This window comes from Bactrocera tryoni, chromosome 4 (assembly GCF_016617805.1).
Source record: "Bactrocera tryoni isolate S06 chromosome 4, CSIRO_BtryS06_freeze2, whole genome shotgun sequence".
NCBI lineage: Eukaryota > Metazoa > Arthropoda > Insecta > Diptera > Tephritidae > Bactrocera > Bactrocera tryoni.
The window spans coordinates 64,933,575-64,952,128 of NC_052502.1; the positions used below are offsets into that span (position 1 = coordinate 64,933,575).

The window sequence follows — 18,554 nt, forward strand, 5'->3', positions numbered from 1 at the left end:
CCATAGATGTATTGAATCACCCAATTTATTACTTAAGAACGAACAACTCTGTCCACATTATGAAAACTTGTCTACAGATGTCGCCATTTACTTTGGCATCGTTTTGTTTATTGCACGTTTACGCCAATTTAAGGTTTGAATATTGAATACTGCGATGGTAGCGTAATCTATCGGATCCAATGTAAAACATTCTAAAATTAGCAATTAATTACAAATGAAAAATTAATTTAAAAAAACATTTTCCAGTGGACCAAATTGTGAATCTAAACCATCCTCGAATCTCCTTGAACACACACAAAAAATTTCATCAAAATCGGTCCAGCCGTTTAGGAGCAGTTCACTTACAAACACCCTGTCTGAAGATTTATGTATATAAAGATAACAAAAATAAACTATTTACCAAATATAGTACTTAGATAGTGGGAGTCATTGTCCGCTTGTATTCTAGAGTCTATAGCTGAAATTAAGTATTATTTATTTTTCTATCACTGTTTACTTTGATTTTCGAATGTTGGTTTCTTGCATCTTTTCTTTTAGTCATCACTGTACTGTAGATGTACACTTGCGCGCAATTATAAAATTTATCTCAAGTACGAGATTTCATTGAATTTGTATGTCATATTTCTAAGAATGTCGTAATAAACTAAATACTTAAGTATTTCAAATATAAGAGAGAAAAAGAGCAATTTGAAGAAAATTTTTAAAAATTTACTCAGAATTCTCCAAATAATACCTACATACTGCTTTTTTTTAGGAATTCTTACGAATGAAATTAATTTTAATTGATAAAGAACATTAAACGAAAGCAAAATTATATTATACAAAAACCGAATATATAAGTATAAATGTATATTTTTTATAAACTTACTTATAGTAAAAATAAATATATTACTTTTAATAATATTATTAAAATTTTTAAGATCTAAATATTATTGATGACATAAAAACTGAAATTAAAAATATCGTTAGTAAACCTTCCGTTAGTCTTTCCAAAAAAGTGTAGGTCTTAATCATCCACTGCTTTTCCCGGCGGGTACTGCGTCTAATACTCTGAGAGCTGGAGTGTTTTTCTTCATTTGGACAACATGATCGAGCCAGCGTAGTCGCTGTCTTTTAATTCGCTGAACTATTTCTATGTCGTCGTATATCTCATACAGCTCATCGTTCCATCTATTGAGATACTCGCCGTTGCCAATGTGCAAAGGACCATAAAACTTCCGCAAAACTTTTCTCCCGAACATTTCTAAGACCGATTCATCAGACTTTGTCATCGCCTATACCTTTTCACCATATAACAGAACGGGGATGTTGCGGGACTTATGGAATTGGATCTTTGTTCGTCGAGAGAGGACTTTACTTTTCAATTGTCCACTCAGTCCAAAGGAGCACTTGTTGGCGAGAGTGGTTCTGTGTTTACACAGCCGTATTAGTTTGGCGTCATAAAGACAGCACCTTTTCGTGCTGTCAAAACCTGCTCTGAAATCGACGAAGTGGTGGTGTGTTGATCCTCTTTTCACGGGTCTTTTCCAAGATTTGGCGCATGGTGAATATCGGGTCAGTTGTTGATTTTCCAGGCCTAAAGCCACACTGATAAGGTCCAATCAATTTAATGCATTTCGAGCTCTCAGATAAGCATGTTTCGGACCACGGCGAAGTCGTTTAGCCTCAACCCATTTGGAGATATTTCATCGTGAGGGGAAAAATTAAATGTTTTTTCATTTTACTTTATTATAGAACATATTGAAGACTAAATTAAATTAAAAAGAAATTCAAAAGGTTCTGTGATAATTTTATTAAATAAAAGTAATTTAAATAACCTAAAAATAATTTTTTTAAATAAAAATTTAATTTAATTAATTTAAAAGTTATTAAAATTAATTTTTTTTAAATTAATTTAATTTAAATAATTTAAATAATTTAACCTAAAAATAAATTTTTTAAAATTAAAATTTAATTTAAATTTATTAAAAATTTATTTTTTTAATTTTTTAAATTTATTAAAAATTTTATTTAATTTAAATAATGTAATAATTTAACCTAAAATAAATTTTTAAATTAAAATAATTAAAAAAAAATAATTTTTAATAAATTTAAAATTAAATTTTAATTTTAAAATTAAAAAAAAACAATTCAAAAAAAATAATTTTTAATAAATTTAAATTAAATTTTAATTTTAAAAAATTTATTTTTAGGTTAAAACATTTAAATTAAATTAATTTTTAATAAATTTAAATTAAATTAAATTAATTTTTCAATAAATTTAAATTAAATTAAATTTTAAAAATTAAATTAATTTTTAATAAATTTAAATTAATTAAATTAAATTATTTTAAAAACTTATTATTATTTTATTTTATTTAAAAAAAATTCATTTCAATATAAATATAGTTTCAAATTTGAATGAATCGGAAAATAATTATAATTTTTTTGTTTAAAATAAAATTTTAAATATTTGAAAATATTAAAAACAAAAAAATAATAATAAAATTTAGTATAAAATAATAATAAAATTTTCTCATTTAAATAAGACAATGTAATTTTGTGTAAAATATTTGAAGCATTTTTTAATTTTTTTGTAAATATCGTTTTTGTTTATTAATTATTATCGTTTTTGTTTTTTTTTTGTTTATTAATTATTATTGTTTTTGTTTTTTTTCTTTTTGTTTATTAATTATTATTTTTTTATATAATTTGCTTCTGTAAATTCTTAGTTCTACGTTTCTAAAGCGCTTTAGTTCTTTTTAGAATTTTATGCTCTTACAGTTTTCCAATTTTTTCCCGCTCATTTTCACCTTACGCCAAACACTCTCAACTGCTCTCCATTACTCGAATGTTTTGCCACACTTTATGTGTTTATTTCGTAAATACTTGTAGCGATTACGTGTTGCTATTGCATTATAGGCACTTATGTAAGCATACATATACATATATTGCGCATACTGTACGCCAATTTGATTGATTGGCTGATTGATGAAGTGCTCATCGCACGGAATGGGTAATTTTGCGCATCGTCGATTATTGCAGTTGAAGTGGAAAAACTTGTCGATAACATCGGCGAATGCGAGCATATGGAACGCCCATAGTCAATAGTGTTGCCAACGAGTTTTGATAACGAAAAGTAGTTAAGTTGTGTACAGACGCTATATGGCAAATATAGAGAATAGGAGTTTATGTAAAGTTGGCAGTGGAAGGGGAAGCGATCGATGCATATGTCTGTTACCTTATTTCGAATCACGCTTAAGTATTTTTTTTTTAAGTTTTTGAGAAAGGTTGCATTTAGGTACATACTTATATACGACACAAATTTACTGGCACTCAAAATATTATTCTAGTTTGCCCAAGCACAAGCTGGACCACGACTCGACGACCAGCCGCATTTGTTTTAAAGGGTAACTTATTTATTGAGTAATAATTATTATGAATATCCGTCGAGCTTTCAGGGCAATTCTCTATCGACCCAGTATAGGCTCGGTATAATCAGCAATCACTCGTTTTGATGTAGTCACAAAGTATTCAAGTTAACTACCGCGCGTATTTCATTCTATTTTAAGACCTATCTTCAACGAGGTTACGTGTTTAACTAGCATAACGTGAATTATAGTACCGTTTATGTTTCAGTCACTAGATTTAATGGATATCTTTGGATACACTTAATCTTTACCGAAGGCGTTTCAAACATTGATTTAACATAATAGAAAAGTGTTTGGCCTCGAGGTTCACCAGATCGTTTTTATCTAACCTGACAAAACGGTTCTCTGTTAGTTTGATCTATGACCTTTCACGTTGAATCCAACTAGCTCCACCAGATTGTTAATTGCAGCTGAGTTTGTCCTTCATTCAGACTTTTTCGAGCAAATTTTTTCATAGCTATGACCTCGACACTTCAAGTTAATATCAGTTGCACTGCAGCTAACTAGATCAGGCGAAAATATTTAGCTCAGCGATAAGGAGTTGGTGTTGTACTTCAGATTCATTTTGAAGAAAAAAGTTTTCTTATCAGTAAACCCTGTAATTCCCCAGTTTGTGTGACACTTCTACAGTGTACTCGATATTAAGAAGTGTGGGTAACTTTTATAAATAAAATGTAATAAATAATTTGCACGGAAATAAATGAGTGAGTAACTGCACAACTTGCTGATCTTGCCAGCGTTATGGGCGCAGCTGTGACGTAAGAATTTGAGTTGAGTCTCTGTATAGAAAAATGACTTTATGAGAAGCGTGCGTTATCACTACAAACACAGCTCTGGGAATTGAGGCGTTGCCCGAATTCAAGCGCGCGTCGCTTTTGAGGCTGACCGCGGCCCGCGGCCCTCGTCTGACTGGGCGGAAAGCCCATCGCCGCAGAACTTTAGTTGAAAGCTGTCTGAGTCGCCAGCTACTGCCATGACTACATAAAGATGCCTGTAGGCAAAAGCTAAGTGCGTGTGAGTGTGCGCGGCATGGATAGTTATTGTCTGCGGCGAACAATGGACACATAATCAGCGCGACTTCTGCTCCAGATATAGCTAAATGCTAAGAAATCGGGCACAGAGTACGCAATGCAAATGCGCTGACAAAACTGCCGCCGCACTTCCCTTCCACAGCGCCACATGAAGACTCATATCACTTTCTTTATTTTTTCGCTGCGCCGCGTCGCTGATATGAGTGCAGCGCGTCAATGCCCAAGGCGCGCGGCATCGTGTGCAATCACAAAAATTCCATTGCATTGTTTGTGATGGACATCTGAATACGCGTCGCAAGTACTTCCAATCCCATTTGTGTTTGTTGCTGGGCGTAAATTAGCCGAAAAAGTATTCATATGCTGTGCGGCTGCGAACAAAGAGCTTTTAGCAGCGAAAATTCTATGCAAAGCGTCTGATTTGGCAGTGGTATGCGCGTAGAAGCAACAGGAAATCCATCCGGTAGATTATTTGTGTGCTATTCAGCGGTCCACTGTCGCCACACGAAAGCCGGTGAACAAAGAAACATCACGACGGCTTCCGAAATATGCCAAAAATGCATAGAATGCGTCTTTATTCAGCAGTTTTTCATAGAATTCCTTAAGGAGCGTTGGTCATTTGCTAGGGAATTTATACACTCGTTTCTTAAAGAAATGTTTCTGCTTCGTAAAAATTTAAATATTCATTTACAGCGGAAATTCTTGCATAAAGAAGTAAGAGGAATGTCAGTAAAATAAAAAATATGACAAAAACAAGCATTTTTCTTCACTGAAACTACGCTTAATATAGCTTTTATGGATGAATATGAAACATCAGTTGAGCCAACCAAAAGCTAAACAGTTCTCAGAGGTCTCATGATGACAAAATTCCATGTCGACTTCTAAATAACTGAGGCCGCTTGAAACTCTGAAGTATTTATAAAGTTGATAACTCAGAATATAGTGCTTTTCTAATAAAACTCCCTAAAGAATGTTTGAATATATGGTATGTATTATAAGGTCCGAACTGACCAATAATTCTGGTTATTTTTTCAGCTCCTATAATATGTATTCAATTTATTTCAAACTGATGGGATCCGCCCTTCAGTTGAGTGTATTAAGCGAAGAATCAGCTTGTCGTTTTACATTAATGATCTTTCAGACGCCGATTTCATTATAAATAGGTGGGATTAGTAGCTCTATGGTGGTTCAGTGAAAGGACATGTGAAACAATCATCTTTATAAATTCGTAGAGTCATATATTACTGCGGACAGATTAAATATGTATGTATGTATCAGGTTAAACTCCAGGCAGATCGTTCATCATTGGAAGTGGACAACCTTTTGAAGGTTGTCAAAAGCCGGGTCGGTAAGCACTGAACCTTTTCAAAGATGGCTCAGCGGAGGAATAGTCTTATTTGTCGGGAAATTTTAGCATATCCGATCAAATCAGATTTATTTCTCGATATTCTCTAGACAGATCGTTCTGGGTTTGAAGTAGGTTACCTGTTAGTACCGAATCTTTTCAAATGTGGTTCAGCAAAAAAGTAGTCTGTTATGCCGGAGTTCAGCTTCCAGATTACAGACTCCAATTCCACTGTTATGTCTTCGACTTCTCAATATTTTATTGATATTAATGCGGCTTGAACGCTAAAGAGAGTGACAGAGACTATTTAATTTAAAAGAAGTTATTATATTATTATAGAAAGCTTTCGAAGAGTAAAGAAATTGTTGAGAGTCTGACAGGTGACCGATATGATGAAGGTATGCTATGAACCTATTCTTATTCTTCAAATTATGAGTTGAAGTTATAAATTTCCTACATTTTACGACTCGAAAGAGATTGTTGTAATGTGTTGTCCACTGAAAAGTATCACCCAAAACATTTCAGGTCTTTGTGAAATCAATTTTATTTTCTCATAAGGTGCTTTTTTCTCAACTCAACCTACAAGGCTTGGTATAAGCAAAAATAATGTTTGCTGGGTTAGTTGTTAATATTTCCCTTGCATTTTCTAAAGGCCTGTAATTCTCAACTACTTTAAGAAAAGAAGAAAACAGTTTTTTTTCTATATATATGATTAACAGAATGATTTTATAACTGTATCCATAAAAGGATCACATATGACAATATCAAGCGAAAACGGTCGTGGTCGGAGACCGGTGAATCGTTCCAAACAGTGGCCAAGCGGAGATTTACAGCCAGGAAGGTTTTGCTGTGTGTTTGGTGGGATGAGCTGCCCCCTTATGGCCGAGGCTTAATTCTACCATCTACTGCGAACAATTGGAGATCTTGAAGCAGGCGATCGACCAGAAGCGTCCAGAATTGGCCAACAAAACAGGATTAGTGTTCCACCAGGATAACGCCAGACCACACACTTCGTTGATGACTCCTCAGAAGCTACGGGAGCTCTGATGGGAGGTTTTATCGCATCCACCATATAGCCCGGATAACGTGCTAAGTGATTACCACCTACTTCTGTCTATGGCGAACGCCCTTGTTGGTGTAAAGTTGAACTCAAAAGAGGCTTGTGAAAAGTGGCTGTCCCAGTTCTTTGCAAATAAGGAGGGGGGCTTCTACGAGAGGGGTATTCTGAAGTTGCCGTCTAGATGGAAACAGTGTAACGAACGAAACGGCGCATATTTGAACTAAACCTGATTACTGTAACACTTTTTATAAAGCATTGAATAAAGAGCAAAAAGGCGGAAGGGAGATATCGATCTGAAACACACATCCTTTTTTATCCAAGAAGCTGCTCACTACTCGGAACCGCCGATATCATTTACCTATACAAGTAGCTGCCATACAACTTATCGATCAACCTCAACCTCGATCGACGGAAGCACTATAGCATTTAGTTGCCATATAAAGTGACTAACCAAACACAACCTATTATAAGAAAACTTGAACCTGTGTAGGGTATTATAACTTCGTTGCAGTTTTTCTTGTTTTATATGCATTTATAGATGATCTCTCTTCAGGAGACGCTTAAGTCGTGTCTACATTAAGAAGAATCTTTCAGTTATTTATTTTAATGTCACCCTAATGCGCATACCTTTGTCTGTGTTTCGCATAAAAATCATAAAACAATGCTATATCACTGACAGCATGCATACATATGCGCTTTTATGCATGTCACATGCGCATGCGCAGGGCATGTCGAACCGATTAGTGACGACATGTCAACGCGCGACGCTGCTTGCCACTGCATTAAGCACCAAAAGACAAGGTAATAAAATAATATCATTTTTTCTGCTATTTTTTATATCTCCAACAATATTTTTGAAAGAAAATGTGCATAAAAAATATGGCTAAGCTCGTTCCTTGCGCATTTAACAAAGTATGCAGCGGCAAAACAAAAACAAGAAGAAGCAGCGGCAAACGAAACAAATTAAATTACTCTCAGCTTCAAGTGCACTTTTATGTACTTATGCGCATACTTTCTTGCACAAAAAAAGTCTAAAAACATTTTATTGCATATGCGTGGCAACCTCACTCCACTTCACTCCACTCCATTTACGTTTGTAATGTGAGCCATCAAGCATACAAATCAGCAACAAATAGCCTTAAGTGGGCAGCGCCCAACGCTCAGCGTAAATTGCCTCGTATTATATTGCTTTTATTTATCAATAATATTGTGCAATAACGCATGCCATCGTGCTTTACTTGATCCCGGGGATTACGTGTGTTCGAAAGTGGCGTTGCCGCTTAATTATGTCGCAATATGAAAGAGGCGCGGCGGTTGATTTTAGACTGTGCGGCTGTAAACTTTCTTTTTAGCTTTTTGCTGTGGCATGTATTTCTTTAGTGGAGCTCAATCAAGCCAATATAATGGTTTCACAATATATTTGTGATCTTGCTCAATCCCCCGGGGACGGGGACCCCTTTAATTTTTTATATATTTCTTAAATAATTATTCAGATCAGACCACTATAGCAAATACAAATGTAGCTGTCATACAAACAGTCCGATCAAACTCAAGAACAAGATCTTTTTGTATCCTTTTATGCTATAAAAAATACCCGTGTGAAGGGTATTACAGGGTTCGGCACTCGAAGTGTACCAATTAAAAAAGGCATAAATTCGGTTTGGAAAATTATTTTTATTTATTTTAAAGTACAAAATGTGTGAAAATAATCATAAATTCAGGACCAATTCACTTTTGCTCGATATGACCACCTTTTGCCTTAACTATGGCCTTGAGACGGTCAAAAAACGAATCGCAAGCTGCCCGAATGTGACTTGCCGGTATTTTGGCCCACTCACGGACAATGGCTTTCTTCAGCATCTCGAGACTGGTGTATTTTTTACTTCGGACCTTGCTCTCCAAAATGGCTCAGAGAGAATAATTCATTGGATTCGTGTCTGGTGAATTTGAGAGCCATTGTGTGGTCGTAATGAAGTTCGGAACGTTGTTTTTCAGCCATTCTTGGTTCACTCGCACTTTGTGAGACGGTGCTGAGTCGATACAATCAAAGTTTATGTTTTTTCTTATTTTTACTTATTTTTTATTTAATTTTGTTTCATCTTTTCATTCATTTTTTAATGTAATTATTTTTTTATAATTTTCATTAATTATTATATTTTTCATTAATTATTTTTATTGCATTTTTTTATTTTTTCATTAATTTTTTATTATTATTATTAATTCATTTCGTGCATTCGCCCATTTAATAGTCCTACAGCAATTATTCGGTAAATGCCGTTATATTTCAGTTATCTAATCATTCGCTTGTTATTTCTAACTCCCAAGTCAAGTTCAATGCTCTAACGGTTCATCTATAAATTACCCGCTTTATCTTGTCCATTAAAAGTAATAAAAATCAAAGTTTTATTATTTTCGCTTTGCCGTGAGGTTTTCCACGCATTCAAAAGTTCAAGTGCTGAAAATTTTACGATCCAACACTAAACTTCTCCGAGCATGCCAACAGAAATATTTACAAAGCCAATATCAATATTTTTTCATTTAACTTTTATATCTGAAAATAGTTGCACGTGCACGTGGCAATGACATTTATGTGAAAAACATAACAAGCGCCAAGAAAGTGGCGAATATAGTTTGTATTACAAAAATGGAAGTTATGGCAATAATAACATTGTAATAAAGCATAAGTGCGGCAATAAGTGTCATAACATATGGCTTTGGTTTGAATGTGCACACTGTGGGCGTATATTAGGGTGTGCGCAAAACTTATATTTTCATGTTTGTGATATTGCATTTGATTATTTTATTAGCCTCAGTAAATAGAGGCATCCTGATTATTCTTACTTATGTTATTGATTCCTTAATTGAAGGCATACATGTACAATTTGACACGGCTTAGATATGAATAACCTGGTACATTCATCACAAAATATATTGGAAGTAGGGTCACCCTAATAAAACATGTTTACTGAATGTAGTTCCAAGCTCCTACGGGGAACAACGTGTATTATAATGTCAAAATATTTTCAAAGCATTCATTCCTAATAAAAATTTATGAAGCGAACCACCCTACTGAAAAACATACTGACAAAAACTTTAATTTTTGGTTAGTATCAAACACACAAATTATTTTGAATATTTTTTATTTATTTATTTCTGTAAATATGAGCACCCTAATGAATAAATGTGCTCATTAAATATAATTTTTGTTCGTTCTAAGGCTTTATTTTAGTTTTCATAACAGTAATATCCGAATAACTTGATATTTATATGATGAAGTAAACTTTCTAAAAGTGGGGTTACCCTAATGAAAAGAAAAATGTACAGAATAACTTTTTGTTAATCGCTAGCAGTATTTGTTATTTTTATATAAACGAAATCCGATGTCTTGGTATTTATAATCTAAGGCCATAAACAATTAAAACTGGACTACCCTAATGAACATTGTTTATATTAACTGATTGCTAACATAATGCAGGATTAAATCCAATTTTATGGAAGATAGAAGCTTGTACTTTTATAATTAGGGTCTCCCTAATGAAAAAAACGTCACATGCTTCATGTTGGTTTATACAGAGTTATGTATAATTCGTCGAAAATATAGTTACCCTAATGCAATTATTTTAAAAGCATGCTGCGCTGATATTAATTGATAAAATACTATATATCATTTTATAGCATTAATCATTTATAAATGCTATTTTGAACTTTGGCTAACCCTAATGGAAGAATATTAATACTGGTTTTGTCTTTTCGTATATTATCACGGTAGTGGTAGATCAAAAATAGTTTAGTGGAAAAAATACATACAATATTATATTTTACAGTTAGGACTACCCTAATGAAAAAAATTATCGATTTTTTTTTCAAGTATAGACACAAACATCATGTTTTTAAAAGATATTAACATTTTCAGAATTTTTCAAAATAAGTACATTCTAATTATACCACCCTAAAGAAAAAAAACGTACTGACTTTTTTTTATCAGGTATAGATATAAATATCATGTTCTTAAAAAATAGAAAAATTTTCTTAACTTCCTTAAAATAGATTCACCCTAATATTTGCTATGAAACACATATTTTGTCTGAATTTTATTAAATTATAATTATAAAAATAATTTCTTAAAATATGTCTACCCTAATATTTACCGCTGAACAATTTTTTTTTTTCAACTGAAACATTATCGTCTAAGAAATACGGAAATCAACGTATTCTCCTTCAACTCTTTCTCCACAATTAATGCCTAAGGCCCGAACTCTTAAGCCAGTACCATTGTCTTCGCAGAAAGGCTGCAAATATTATTGTTGCCAACTCTTCCCATGCAGTTTTTTCACCACCCCAACAAAATCAACTCCGCTTCTAGCAACAAAAACAACTGCAACTTCAAACAATGCTGCGAAATTTGCAAATGTCCCAAGTTATGTAAATGCTGTGGAGAGTTAACGTTTTGTTTTATACTCTCGTCCCTTACAAATTGACACATGACAGATTGTTGTGCGGCATTCACTTGTCAACGTGACAATATCTGCTGCTTCCGCTTGCCATAGCAACCGTGTGTCGGCGCCTGATGCGCGAATCATTTGGTTTTGAACTCACAGAAATATATTTACATTTATACTTTACACACTCGTCAAACCCTTGAAATGGAAAGATTCTTTAATTGTCAGTGCAGGCATTTTAATTAAGAGTCACGTGCTCTGATTGCAGGCATGCATGCCTAGGTTACAGAGGGCGTGCATATTAATAACGATGAATATTCAAATGTTGTAATTTTTCGGTCTTTTTTTATATAAACCCGCTCGAAGGTCGGAAAGTGATGGCTTAAAAAAACAAGAGTAGCGAATAATGAGTAGTAAAATGTAAAGGTTAAGATCTTAGACAGCTGTTTCAACGAACTTACGGTTTGCCTTCACTTAAGCTTCACTTAACAAATCCGGCTCGCTGCCTTGGTGTGTTGATTTGTATAAGAAACAAGAAAAACCTTAATATAATACGCTACGCAAATTCAAAAGATTCACTTCAAGACCTTTATTTTAATCGGTCAGTTTGTAGGGTAGATATAAGCTATAATGTTCCGATCTGAACAACTTCCATGAAAATAGTAGTGTTGCCTTAAACAATAACTCGAGCCAAATTTCGTAAAGATATCTCGTCAAATGAAAGGGTTTTTCATAGCATTTGATTCCGATCATATATTATAGTTTTTTTGTATGGCAGCTATGTGCTATAGTACTCCGATGTGGAAAATTTCTTCAGATATATAGCTTTAGACAATAATCCATGTAAAATTTCGTTTTGATATCTGGTATCCTGGTTCCGATTAAGGTAATGAAGAAGAATATGTGCGAAATTTCAGATCAAAGCCTCAAAAAATGAGGGTTTAGTTGGTATACCTGTATACACAGACGGTCAGACCGACTTGGGTAAATCGACTCAGCTCGGCACGCTTGATCATTTATTTTTTGTAGAGCTGTTTCCTTTTGGGTGCTATAAACATCGTGGCAAACTCGATATACCCTATTCTAGGTATAAAACACAAAGACGACTGGTGACACCGCTTACCGCTTATTTTGATCTCATACAACCCATATGTCATACAACCCTCATTTACTTTATTTTCACTTAGATCGGGAAGTCGGTTTTAAAACATTCACTGTTGATGTCAGGAATCAGTTAAAATATGAGTTTTGACAGCTTTCATCTGTTAATTTTTTCTTCAAAGACTAACACCGAATATTGCTGAGTTGAATTTTATTATTTGGTCGCTTTCTTAGTCCTTTCGTCTGATTTTGCTGTTCTGTCGGAAAAAACTGAGAGAAACTCCAGTTGAAATTCATTTAGTAACTAGTTCCTTTCAGAGTGAAATCCTCGCAACATTTCGATACCATTTTTGTAGTACGATTTGTCCTTTGCTTCTAAATAGGTCTCAGTTTCGGTGATTACCTTTTCATGCGACAAAAAGTTATTCCCAGCGAGCATTCTTTTGAGATCTGATCACAGAATATAGTCGCTGGTTGATCCAGTTGATCTAGAGAATATCTAGAATCTAGAGGTGGATGCGGCAGCAATTCGATGCTCATTTCATGCATTTTAGCCATCGTTTTTACTGAATTGTGACATAGTGCATTGTTTTGTTGAAACAGCACTTTCTTTTTCTTACCGCCGTTTTTCAGCGATTCTTTCAAACGATCCAATAGTCGCTGTTGATAGTCCTCCATTCTTCAAAGTAGTCAATAAAAACTATTCCATGCGTATCCCAAAAGATCATAACCTTGTCAGCCGACTCTTGCGTTTTTCCACGCTTTGGAGCGTGTTCATCGTGTGCAGTCCATTCGGATGACTGTTCATTGAACTTCGGAGTAAAGAGATGTTTTGTGCCTGCTATCTCGAAAAACTTCACTTTGCGGCGAACTTTTTTGATGTTTCCATCGGCAACAATCTCTTTTGCGTACACTACGTTCACCGTCTTCGGTGCTCATTTCACCACATTTAAACTTAGCATGCCAATCCTTGAATATTGTTTTCCTGGGCGAAACTCCTTTTTACCAATTTTTTCACAATAACGAAATTTGCTTCAATCAAAATGAAATAATTCACAAAATAATGATCCGACAGCTGTCAAATTTATACAAGCATCTTCTAAATGTTAGGGCTGACTTAAAATCATGTGGATTTAATTCTAGTAGTGCCATCTATGCGTCAGGCTGAGGGCTTTTTTTGTTATATTTCAAGGTATAATAGCGACTGAAATTTATTTAATTTGTAATGGAAAACATTTTGAAATAACTTGTCATTTTTGCTATACTAAAAACTAACTTCGGTCCGCCAAGCCTGCAAGCTTTAAATAGTGGCGAAACGAACAAGCAACTGGCGAAAAACGAATTGACTGGCATAATCAGTTGATAATGGAGTAGCAAGCGGTTTATCACTCTAAAATTTAATTGGAATTTGACTGCATAAATTTGTGTTGTTTGCACCATGTGGAAGAGTGTCAGAGCTCACAGTGAGCAAAGAATGATTGCTTTTCTCTGTTTCCTACAGGGTCTTTCATTTGTTTTTTGCTTATCGCTTAGCAATGTTTGCGATATTTTTTGCTGTTTGCTCTGCGTCATACCAGATAATTACGTCAATTATAATTACAAGCATAATAAAAGTAATTTTTTTACCTTTTATTTTTGTATTATTATACCCTGAACAGGGTTTGTCCGTCCGTCTGTCTGTATATATACGAACTAGTCCCTCAGTTTTTAAGATAACGTTTTGAAACTTTGCAAACCTCATTTTCTCTTCAAGAACCCGCTCATTTGTCGGAACTGCCGATATCTGACCACTATAACATATAGCTGCCATACAAACTGAACGATCGGAATCAAGTTCTCGTATGGAACACTTTCGCATTTGACGAGATATCTTCACGAAATTTGGTATAGATTATTTTCTAAGGCAACAATATAATCTCCGAAGAAATTGTTCAGATCGGTTAACTATAGCATATAGCTGCCATACAAACTGACAGATCGTAATCAAATGCTTGCATGGGAAACTTCCTCATTTGACGAGATATCTTCACGAAATTTGGTATGACTTATTGTTCATAGAAATAATGTAGTCTCCGAAAAAATTGTTCAGATCGGTTAACTATAGCATATAGCTGCCATACAAACTGAATGATCGGATTGAAGTTCTTGTATGGAAAACTTTCACATTTAACGAGATATCTTCACGAAATTTGGTACAGATTATTTTCTAAGGCAATTATATAATCTCCGAAGAAATTGTTCAAATCGGTTAAATATAGAATATAGCTGACATACAAACTGAATGATCGGAATCAAATGATTGCATGGGAAGCTTCCTCATTTGACGAGATATCTTCACGAAATTTGGTATGACTTATTGTTCATAGAAATAATGTAGTCTCCGAAAAAATTGTTCAGATCGGTTAACTATAGCATATAGCTGCCATACAAACTGAATGATCGGATTGAAGTTCTTGTATGGAAAACTTTCACATTTAACGAGATATCTTCACGAAATTTGGTACAGATTATTTTCTAAGGCAACAATGTAATCTCCGAAAAAATTGTTCAGATCGGTTAACTATAGCATGTAGCTTCCAAACAAACTGAACACATAGTTACTAAAAGAAATGAACCTGTGAAGGGTATTTAGCTTCGATGCAACCGAAGTTAACGTTTTTTCTTGTTTTTGGTTGTTGTTTTTATTTCTGGCTTGCAGTTTCTACACTGTTAGCACAGAAGTGCAAAATCTATAGAATGCGAGTATAGAGCGCACGGTAAAAATATCAAACAACTCTTCGTGTAAATTACATTACAATAACAATTTGTTTATTCTGCTGAGTAGCATGCAACTGATAAACAGCTGGCTGTAATGGGTGTGTGATTATATAGAAAGTAATGCAATTGATATATGTATGTACATATATCTATGTTTTGAAGTATGCGACAAAATTATGGAAACCCCACGACATTTTTTACTAATCTTTAAATATTTCTTCGAAGAGTTGAACAATTAAAAATTACACATACTATTATCTGCCTGCATAAATAAGCGTTCACTTGCGAAAACTCTTTAAATGAGAAGAGAAGAGAAAAGAAGAGAAAAAAAGAAAAGAAAAGGGAAGAGAATAGAAGAGAAGAAAAGGGAAGAGAAGAGAAGAGTAGAAACAAAATATTCTAACAGCAAGGCCACAATCCAAAAGTGATACAAAATTACAATAAAAATGGTGGACTGAAAACCACTCCACGAGCCAAAGTCACACGGAGCGAATACGGTGATTCCGGTACGATATTGGTTTAAAATTTCACGAAAAATTCACGCAGAATCAATGCAGTACTCGACGGTGCATTATCGTGGCGCCAAAAACAAGAGTTGTCGGCCAATAATTCAGGCCGCTTTTGACGAATAACTTCGCGCAAACCACGCTTAGCGCTCAAATAGTATTCATTGTTGACAGTTTGGTCAGTCGGAAGGAATTCGAAGTGCACCACACCTCGATACTATTCGAAGAAAACTGTCAACATAACCTTGATTTTTGATATTCTTGACGTGATTTTTTTGGCTACGACTCACCTTTGTAACAATATTCCCACTTATGTTCGTCTGAGGCTCACCGCCAGTAATACGTTTCATGAAATCCTGGTAGGTAGGTAGCTAGGAGTGCAGCCCTGTTGTCTATCGGGCTCAATTAGCACTGGATGTGTCATTTTGATACACTATTCGTAGAACCTTCTGTATCTGCTATCACGTTTCACCTTCTCTCTCAAACCATTTTGAGGTTTCGATGAAGCTACTTATGTCTGATATGCTTTTAGTAGAAATCCATTCAAGGTTTGGTGCTTGATGGATTCCAAGTGTTTTGTGTCGGATCTGTGCTAGGGCTGGGCATTCACAGAGAAAGTGGAAAATTGTTTCCTTGTTCCCTGCTATTCCGCAGCCTCGGCAGATGTTATTGTAGGGCATACCCATTTTGGACGCATATTCCCCAAATGGCCAGTGCCCTGTTGTGGTAGCTGTTACTCTGTAGATACTTTTTCTTGACCTATTTAATAAGTCGTTGGTTCTTTTCCTGTCATATGTTGGCCATAATTGTTTAGTTATGATCCATTTTGTAATGTTTTTCCACCGGTTATTTGCAACTTGTTGAAATTGTCTATTGATCTCTCTTTTGATCGATCCTAGTGGGCTTGGTATTAGCTCCGCCTCTGATTCGTTAAGGAAAGCTCCTGCCTTTACCAACTCGTCTGCTTTTTCGTTACCGAAAATGTTCCTGTGTCTGGGAAGCCAGATCAAGTCTAGTTAGAGCTTGTCTTTTATTGAGCTGAGTGCTTTCCTGCACTTGTGAACTATACTGGAATTTGTCATGGGTGAAGACAAGACCAGGAGCGCCGCCTGGCTATCCGTAAATATAGCTGCTTTATGTATATTCTCGTGGTTTTCCAATAGAGCTTCGCATGCTTTTTCTATGTCTAGTACTTCTGCTTGAAAGATGCTAGATGATAGATAGAGAGAGAGATGCCTCGATCAGCTGAGAATACCTCCGTGCCTACTCCGCAGTCCATTTTGGACCCGTCGGTATAGACTGAGATGGTATCCGCCTCCCCTATTGAACCCCTTCTCCATTCTCGTCTAGATGGTATCCTCACCATCTATTGAAATCCAGCTTTGGGAGTATGTAGTCTGATTTCTTAATGGTGAGCTTGTTCAGGATTACACTATGTCCGTAGTTCTGCTGATTCCAACCACCCAATTCTTTTATTCTTATAGCCGCAAAAGCTGCTGTTTTGTGAATAAATAAATCCTGGTAGTCGGAAAGCATTTTTTCACAAACGTTTACGCGTTGCTGAACGAGAACCCCGCTACAATGTTTAGATAAGATAGATATGTTATAGTGCTGTTAGTGTAAGCTTACTCCCTTGCAGAGTAACAGGCGTTAGGTTTCGTGTCTTACGGCTATATAATTCTCAAACGGGTAATAAAATGATAGTAATATAATAATAGCTTTTAAGCTTGTACCGTCTAAACGAATAGATAGCGCTCAATGTTTATTATTTTGTAAAGCAATCATGTGCTTTTTAACCCGAAATTATAGCCACCAACGTCTTCTGTACTTATTCTATTTAGAGAACTTCTCGAAGTATGGGGTGTTAATTTTTTTTATTTATTTACTTTTCAACAAAGTAGAGATCTAATTACAGAGGAAATCATATCTTCGCACATTAACCAATGATTTTCTACGTTAGATATGCTCTTAAGCAGCAGTCTTCTGTCTGTTGCGAATGCCAAAAGTAATAAAAGCGCACATCCTTTAATCAAAGTGAGTAGTAATTTGGCAAGCGACGACGCGACAGCTTGAAATCAAAAGTAATTTCATATAAGTACAATATTGAAATTACCCTTGCAAGAAGAAAATTGTAATGAAGAAAGCAGTTTTCGGCGCCTGGCCAAACTATGTACTTAAGTATATGCTTCCCGCCTTTTTCTTGGCGCAACAAATGCGAGCGCAAGCAGAGAGCAGCCGAAATGTTTGAAATTATTTTCATTATATTATTCTATTTCTTTTTGTTTTCTTTTGTTTGTTTTCGGCCAATTTCGTGTCTGTGGTCATGGACACCATATGGCGGCGCTTGTTGCCAAGTCGAAGCAGGAAAGGAAACGAAATATTGTTATTTTTATAGGATATTTTGTGCAGCCAAACAGGCGTGTGTGCATATTGCTCGGTAACTAAGGATATTCCCGAAAGGACAGTCATGCTAGGTAATTGTGTGTATGCATGTTGATCTATTTTTAGTTTTTATTTTATTTCTTCTTCTTCTTAATTGGCGTAGACACCGCTTACGCGATTATAGCCGAGTTAACAACAGCGCACCAGTCGTTTCTTCTTTTCGCTACGTGGCGCCAATTGGATATTCCAAGCGAGGCCAGGTCCTTCTCCACTTGGTCCTTCCAACGGAGTGGAGGTCTTCCTCTTCCTCTGCTTCCCCCGGCGGGTACTGCGTCGAATACTTTCAGAGCTGGAGTGTTTTCATCCATCCGGACAACATGATTGATTATTCTTTTCAAAGCATAAAATACGTCAAATAACGTTAAATAAGAAAAAATGTTAACTTTGATTGTACCGAAGTTGTAATACCCTTCACAGGTGCATTTTTTATAGTAAGAAAGCGTACAAAAATATATTTTTGTTGATT

General features: G+C 35.0%; 1 protein-coding gene across 3 annotated transcripts in view; it reads left to right on the forward strand.

Annotated features, from left to right (window-relative positions):
* LOC120773544 (rho GTPase-activating protein 26) overlaps positions 1 to 18,554 on the forward strand; it is a 204,115-nt gene that overhangs the window by 83,203 nt on the left and 102,358 nt on the right. The window lies entirely within an intron of this gene.